Here is an 8,520-nt window from a genome sequence, read left to right on the forward strand (position 1 = left end):
TTGCTCCCTTATAAGCTTCAGACAAAACATTGCACCAAAATATAAAGCAAAACACAGCCAAGCAGACAACAACAATTAAAGAAGTCCACTGGCTTAAAAATCCATGGGCAAATCTCACCCACCAGGTCAGAAAAGCCCAGATACCTTTGTTTGGCCATTTGAGGTAGTGTCCACTGATGCTTTCTGCCTGTGAGATAGACTCTGTTAGGGTGTGGAAGGGTGTCAGAGAAGATGACATAGACAAGGTCGGCATTTGACTTCAAACTTAAAGGGTAAGCTGTCTTTTTTCAAAGTAAACAGGAAAGGGACAGCAAGCAGAAATTTTACTTGCTCCAGATCACAAGGATATTAAATGCTGGAGCTGTTTGCACAGGTACTCTTATGTGACTTTAACACAGATGGTTTAAAATGAGGTGGCGAGGTGTGGGAGGCCTGGGGGGAGATGTGATGAGACACGAGGCTGGAAAGTGGCTGGTATCAAATTTGAAAGGCCGTGTTTGCCATGTCACTCACTCCCCAAGAATGCTCCGACCCAGGCTTGGCTTTTTAGGGTAAGAAAGATGAAGAAAATAAAATGCCTGCTGGTAGGGTTGATAAATTGTGAGGATCATAGATTTGTCACCTGTAACACAAACTGTTTTTCAGGGGAAAGCCAAAAATGTATCAAGTAAGTTTATTTTCAGAACTAAGTAAACATTTTTTCCTAACAAGTGGATATCAGTTCATCGTTTAGCAGTAGCTGGTTGATAATGTTTAATGGTTTATTCTTAAAGATATCAGAGTGACCAGAAGTTTGAGGAGAGGAGCTTTCTCACGTAAGCAAAAATCATCCGGTGGATGGTTCTGCAAGTCTTTGTACTGACATCTTCAAGTTTGTATCCTCAATGCCCAGCATGGTGTCGATGCTGAAAGAGTAATAAGTGTGCACTGAAAAAGAGAGAGAGAGAGAGAGAGAGAGAGAGAGAAACAGAGAGAAAGGAAGAAGGAAGAACTACTAGTGGTAGACTGGGTGGAACATTGGACTCATAGCTCTTCATGGAGATTTTGCTTAAGAGCTTTTTTAGGGTTTCTATTTTGGAACATAACATTAAGTGGTCTATATTTGGGTGAGGCAGCATTCTTCCAACTCCAACTAAGATATAATCATTCCAGAGAGCTGATACACCTCATCAACCAATGTAATTTAGAGGTAACAGATAATCACAAAAGAGGGAATGGGATAGGTACCAAAGGCAACCTTTAGTCCCGTGCCTTACCTCAGATGGGGCATTTGATTCCATAAAGGCACTGATGAAGGATGCCAAGGACAGACGTCTCCTGTTTTCCTTAACATTGGTTCTTTCTGGGCATAGTTAAAAGAATGCCCCATTGTTCAAGCTCTGAAATAATCTGAAAAACAAACAAAAAAGATGGAAAAGTCACATACTCAGTTCTTTCCAGGGAATACTCGGGAAGAAAGTTATAAATAAATGAAAGTTTTTTAGTTTTTTCAGGATACCCAGAATTATGATTAATGATAATCTTATTCAAAGAGAGTAGAGAATACTTTTTAAATGCTTACCGGGTACCTATAACCATAAAACTTGGGGTTTATATTTGAAACAGAACAAATCACACTCTACCAAGAAGAAGGAAATAGTTAACTCTGTGTTTGAGAATTTTTCCCCCAAATTTAGTCTATATAAATATCTTTTATCTAAATTCTACTAGAATTATTAGAAAAATTTTAGAAATATTTTATTAGAATATATAGGGAAGACTATTCCTGAAAAGGCAAAGTTCAGTTTCCAAAGTAGGAAGATACTTGATTTTCCAATGTTGGGCTGTATGGAATTTTTTCTGGTTAACTGTGTGTGTCTGAGACCTTCCAGAGTAGTTTCTGCTGTGAAGGGGTATTATCCGTAGCTGATAGAATTTGGAGCTGTGACATGAATGTCAGAACACACGTGAGTGAATTGTGGAGAGGACCAGTCGTCATGGTTGGGAAGTGCGATATAGCCTGCTGATGTTCAGTAAAAATTCACTGGGTTGTTTACTACTTTATGGTAAGATGGTAAGTCCAAATTACCACTTTGATTCTTGACTAAGCCAAATTGATTTAGGGGGTGAGGGAAATCTAGGACACAAAAAGTATAGAGGGCTTAGTTTTTACCTTCCAGATTTCTTTTTCAGTTACTCATAAATAAATGGTAAAAACAATATTCCAAATGGATTTTTATGGATTTCTAAATATTGTGGGGAAAAAAAATGCCAAAATAATGACCAAATTAATTTTGGATGTTGGTGAAAAAATGTTGCATTTGAGTGTGTGTGTGTGTGTGTGTGTGTTCATGGTGGAAGGAGAGAGAGACAGAGATTGCACAGAAAATACCATTCAGAAAATGAAGGGTGGTTTTATGTTGTAGGTGTTGCAGGATTTGACTCTTCGACTATTCTGACCCTCTTTGGGTACTTGTAGCTGTGCATGCACTTGAGAAAGAAAATCCCATCAGGTTCAATACCTGTTTTCCCCTTTGACCACTCTGAAGGAGTTCTCAGCTGTCTTGTTTTTCTGGATGGTCTCTCTAATGGGATATAACCCAGTTTTGTGACATTACTTTTGTTCAGTCGACTCAGAAAATCATGGCGTGGTCTGTGTTCTTACTCTCCCCTTTTTCCTTTCCTTATCTCCCCCAGATGCAGGGGAAAAAAAGAAAAAAAAATGATGAAATTATAGAATTAACAGGCACTGAAAAGAAAGAGAGACTGAGATCATGAGTTACTAAACCAATTTTCCTGCCGAGAGGGTGTAGTTCAGTGATATTTTTATAAATGTGATTCAAACTGGGGCTTTTGTGAAAGATCAGAAGCCACATTATTAAAACAAAAACAAAAACAAAAACAAAAAAACAAAAGGGAAGATTGTAAGTACTGGTCAGCAAGATGGCCCTGCTTTGCTTTTCCTGGTGAGATTTATACAACTTCCATGATTCTAATTCTTGAGAGATATTTATTTATGAAATGCTTAGGTGGAAAACAAAACACCAGGTGAAACCAGGACAATTAAACAACTGAGAGCATGTCCCTACCTCTTTGAAAGTCAAGAACAACAGGAAATCTCTAACCCAGAGTGTGTGGTCTGAGTAGACGAACCCTGGGCTGGAGTCAGAAAACCTGATTTGATTGTGTGACGTTGAGACATTATTTAATCTCTTTGGTTTCAGTTTAGCTTTATGTTAATCAGTTAACCATATCAGAGTAAAAAAAAAAATAGCCCACAACTTTTAATGCAAGAAATGACACATTTATGTTTTATTTTGGAAGTAAAGTAAGATAAAGTTTGGCTGCTGGAGTTCTCAAGGAGGTCTTCTATCTCTTGGGGAGGGGGACCCTGCTGACATCCCAGAGTACATATGTGTGTATCTATCTATCTAACAGTAGACCCGAGCTTACTTACTGGCTGACTTGGTATTTTTGAACAAATTACCCAATTTCCCTGGATTTCTGTTTTGTTATCTGTCAAAGAAAAGTATCACCCCATGTAGTGACCATGAGACGAAAATTGCTATGGGTGGAAGTGGTCCGTAAATGGATGACCCCTCAAATAGCTCAGCTGCTTTGGGAAATCAGCCCCAATAAGCTGTTCATGGGGCTAATCCAATTAATGCATTTAACAGATAGGAATGTCTGGTCGACCCAACTTCAAAACCAGAGAAGGCAGGTGCATGCACACATTTTGATGCAGGAATTGGAACCAAATCAGCCTCCAGCAGGTAGTGGTCCCCACTACGGTTATCATGGCTCTGCCTCTTCAGACCATCTTGTTTGGCATTAGTAACCCCATTTCTGTCCATCACAGAAGCTTCTTCTCTTCTTCCCCCCTCCCCAGATTTATTGAGATGTAGCTGACAATTGAAAATTATACATATTAAGGTATAAAACTTGATGTGGTATATGTGTGCCTTCTGGAAGAAACACCAAATCAAGCTAATTAATATATCCATTTCATAGTTACCTTTTCTTTCTTTTTCTTTCCTTTCCTTTTCTTCTTTTTTTCTTTCTTTCGTTCGTTCTCCCATTCTTTCTCCTTTTGGTGGTGAGAACACTTAAAAATCTACTCCCTTAGCAAATTTAATTATACAATGTGGTATAGTTATTGTCACATTGTTTTACATGAGATTTTACACGAGATCTCCAAAACGCTTTCCATCTTGCCTGTTTAACAAAAACTCCTCATTTCCCCCTCCCTTCAGCCTCTGGTGACCACCATTTTATTTTCTACTTCTGGGAGTTTGGCTTTTTTATTTAATTAATTTATTTTTTGTTTTTCAAGTGTGGGAAGGGGCCGAGGGAGAGGGGCCGTAAGCAGACTCCACGTTCTGCATGACTCCGACTTGGGGCTCCATCTCACGACCCTGAGATCATGACCTGAAATCAAGAGTCAGACACTTGACTGATGGAGACAAGAAGGCACCCCAGGTCTGACTACTTCAGATTTCACATAGTATGGAGTGTCTGCAGCATTGCCTTTCTGCATCTTATATCTTGAAAAGTGTTCTTGTTCTGCTTCTTTGGGGAAGGCTGGGGGCTTTCTCCATTCCTGAAGTACACCGCATCGTTGTTCATGTCTAGGGGAAAATTTCACTTCCTTCATTTCAAAAACGAGAATAAAAATAATACATATGGTAATTTACGCAAGTAAGCACTCAGTAAATATTAGCAAATAAAATTATAAAAACAAGCCAATATACATTTGTGCTCAAATTTCTGATGCCTGTTGCCAAATTCGTCTTCAGAAGTGTATTAAATCATACTTGCATCAGATGTGATTAAACGTGTCCATTGCTGACAGTATAATATAGGTGAAAAGGGCATATCATGATTTTGATTTGCTCTCCTGTTAATGTGACCGATACTTAGCCTCTTCCCGTATGATCAGAGCATCTGTATTTATTTTCCCATGAATATTTGTTCATATCCTTGTGTACTTCCTTGTGGAGTTTTTAGGGATCTTTACATGGAAGGAAATGGGTCTTCTGTGTTGTATACTTTAGCAATATATACATTTTGTTTCCCCTGACCCAAGTTTTCATTTGTCTTTTGACTTTAATTATGACACTTATGCTTTAGGAAAAAAAGGTGTATATTTAGAAAATCGAATTTATTTTATGCTTCTGGATTTTGTGTTGTAGCCAGAAAAATCTTTGTCTCTTCTTATGCTTCCGTCCTCTTATTTCTGACAGCTTAATCTTAGAGCCATGACAATTTTATATGTAATTATAGTAAGAGTCCAAATTCTCTGGAAGTATCCTTACATGGCACCTTCACCTTTGCCTTCTGTGGGGAGACCCCACAGGCTTTACAGGAATCTGATCATTTACCCTCTTTAAATTCTGAACTTGGGAACATTATACCAGGACGGTGGTGCATGTGGAAACTCACACAAATACAGGGTAAAGGGAATTGTTGCAACAATTCATGCTCTTGGCTCCAAGCTATAGCAAGTGTCCCTGCAGATGTGGACTGGCAGGGGGAATTCTTCTGGCCCCTGTTTCAGGAATTCTGGGATGGAAGGGGTGCTCCTTTCCCTATCAACTCCAATGTTAGGTCTTGGCATCGTAAACTATAACGTTAAGTACTAGTGTTTGTGCTGAATACCAGTGTGGGGTCACCATTTGTGGGATAGGACTTCCGGTGCCGATTTTCATAGCCCTGTTGTCAGTGAGCCCTGTGAGAGGACCTTTCCCTTCCGATAAAGGCTTCCCGTGCCAGTTCCTGCATCTCTAAGAAGAAAGCAGGCCAGACACTCTGTTATTATTCACACTGCAGGAAACTCTGAGAAGAGCTCAATGAGAGGACTGGCAGCCTAAAATTAAAGATCCATTTGGTGTGCGTGGTATGTGTTTTTAACATGTGTTTTTCTCCCCCTGCTATCAGTAAACGTGATGACTAATATTCCATCCAGTGGTACAGATAGAGAAAGAAAAGTTGGAGTTCGTATAAAAGAAGGTGGTAAAAAAAAGCCATTCATAAATTCAGGGACTGAGTAAGTAATGGAGGGGCTACAGTGGTCTGTGGAGGGACTTACTCTGGCTTGCAGGGTACCATCTTTTGTTCAGCAATAGAGCCCCTTCAAGACTGTCAGAACCAGTGCCTGAAATAATCCCAGATAGCCGTTCAGACTCTGGTTTGAGCTTCTGGACTTACCGTCTCGTATTTGGGTAGTCAGGGTTTGGGTTGTGTGAATAAACATTGTGGGAGGATCCCGAACAGTTAAGTCTTTTTTTTTTTTTTTTTTTAAGATTTTATTTATTTATTTGACAGAGAGAGATCACAAGCAGGCAGAGAGGCAGGCGGAGAGAGAGGAGGAAGCAGGCTCCGTGCCGAGCAGAGAACCCGATGCGGGGCTCGATCCCAGGACCCTGGGATCATGACCTGAGCCGAAGGCAGCGGCTTAACCCACTGAGCCACCCAGGCGCCCCAAGAACAGTTAAGTCTTTGAACATTAAAAACCTCTCTGTGTTTGGCACTCTCCAGTTTGCTAACGCATGCATGCCAATCTTTCTTTATAACCCAGCTGCAGACTTTTTTTCTTCTAATGGATGGCAAAATGGAACATGGGAGAAGCTGGATTTGGACTTGTTCAAGATTATATTGCAAAACGTAAGAATAAGGTGCTCATAGCAACTCCAAGAAGAGCTCCTAGGGATGAAGAGTGGGAATGTGGGCACCCCCAGCACAGGGAGAAGGGCGTGCCCAGGAGCTGTTAGAGAAGTGGGCAGCTGCTGGGAGTACGAACAGTGCTCCAAGTCGAGTGTGGAGAGGGGAGGCCAAAGCAGAAGCAGCTCCCGGGGTCATGGAGGGCCTCACGTGTTTGCTGAGGACTTTGGATCTTTTTTTCCAAAATAAGGTAGACCAATGCTTTCTACAAAGTGCCAGATAGTAAATATTTTTGGCTTTTGGGCCATCTGGTCTTTGCTGCCTACTCCACTGCACTGCTCTAGCAGAAAAGCAACCAGAGACAATGCATAAACAAATGGGCATCACTCTGTTCCAATAAAACTTTATTTATAAAAACAGGTGACATGTGAGCAGAATTCGACTCATGTGCTGGTGTTTGCTGACCCTACTCTGGAAAGGGTGAACCACCAAACTTTAAAGGCAAATAAAGCGTCAGATATGCATTGCTTCTTCAAAAAAGCTCTCCCCACTTGATGTCAAATACAATTAAACCGAAGTAAATATATTTTCCCTAGTCTGTCAAGGAAGAAGGATTCCATGGGAGTAATGGTTAGGGCCCTTTCTCTAGGTTAAGTGACCATAGGTTCTCAGTTGGCCTGGCATAGGCTGCTTTGTATCACTCATTCCCCATTACACCTAATATATCTCCTTTCACCCTCAAAAATTTTCCTGCTTGGATAAGTTATATAGGACCACCTTATTCTAACCCTAAAAAGGGGTTCATTTTAGAACTTCCACGTAAGGAGAGACCCTGATCTTTTGTAGATGGTGTGATGGCTGAGAAGACTAATGGGTAAGAATGCCAGCAGCCGGAGGGAGTCCTGGCTCTTTATTACCTGGTCTTGAGCTAATTGCTTAGCATTTCCAAGTCAAGATTTCCTTAATTAAAAATTGGGAGTAGTAGGTCCTTTCTGTGTTAAAGGGCTATGCAGACATAATACAAAGATTTTTGTAAAAGTTCACAGGGGAAATTACTTGCCATATGTTACCCAGGTGGAGAAGAGGCAGAATTACAAGATGGGTAGAATTTTGGACCCCAGCAGAGGGCAAACCCAATCTCCACACACCGTTCATGGGACCTTGAAGAAGCAATTGCCTCTTTTGGAGCCTCAGACCCTGATCCAGGCTAATGATAACCCCCCCGCTTCAGAATGGTTGTAATTGCTTAAGATTGGTGTCAAACACTGTGCCTGGCACATGGTTACTACTGCGTGAAATGCAGTCATTATTTTTCAAATAATCACATGCCATATCAAAACCGTTACTCATCTTTGCTTTGACACATGCATCACGTTGTTGACCCCCATTCATAAGCCACATCCATGCAGCCACATTTCAGAATTGGGATGATGGCATTGATAATGATGAGAGTAACGTCCTGAGCAGTTTCTAGGTTATAGGTATTTTTAGAGGAAGCCTGTTACCTCTGTGGTTTATGGTGCTGGGTGCTAACTTCATCAGACTTCTGAGGCTCTGATGCACTTCTGAATCCTTGATTTCCAGGACCATTTCTGGGTCATGGCAGAGCTCCCTGTGGTTTCTCTTCAATAGGGAAGGCCAGATGAAATCACAGCTTGAGGAACCAAGACTGTGAACACCATGCTTTTCTCTGTTAATGCTCTTCCTACACCCTTCCATCATGTTTGCTTGAAGACCTGAAAATAATTGGTTGAAACTACGATTTACTTTTAGCCTTTTATCCAAGTCTGATAAGTAGGTTTCTCCAAATAACATGCACTATAAATGGTTTGAATCTAATGAGTAGTCTTTTTGGTCATATGATCTGTTGTCCTTCCTTCC

The 8,520-nt window shown here is 40.7% G+C and overlaps 2 long non-coding RNA genes across 2 annotated transcripts in view; one reads left to right on the forward strand and one right to left on the reverse strand.

Annotated features, from left to right (window-relative positions):
• LOC125103054 (uncharacterized) overlaps nucleotides 1-7,536 on the forward strand; it is an 88,554-nt gene extending 81,018 nt beyond the window's left edge. Inside the window, exon 3 of the long non-coding RNA XR_007128274.1 lies at nucleotides 7,486-7,536. This is a non-coding gene — a long non-coding RNA (uncharacterized LOC125103054). The remainder of the gene's footprint in view (nucleotides 1-7,485) is intronic.
• On the reverse strand, nucleotides 666-4,083 carry LOC125103053 (uncharacterized). The gene is made up of 3 exons (XR_007128273.1): nucleotides 2,502-4,083; nucleotides 1,257-1,389; nucleotides 666-905 (listed from the first exon to the last, which is right to left on the reverse strand). It is a non-coding gene; the product is annotated as an uncharacterized LOC125103053 (long non-coding RNA).
• Nucleotides 7,537-8,520: the final 984 nt, after the last annotated feature.

This window comes from Lutra lutra, chromosome 6, assembly GCF_902655055.1.
Source record: "Lutra lutra chromosome 6, mLutLut1.2, whole genome shotgun sequence".
In the NCBI taxonomy this organism is placed as follows: Eukaryota; Metazoa; Chordata; class Mammalia; order Carnivora; family Mustelidae; genus Lutra; species Lutra lutra.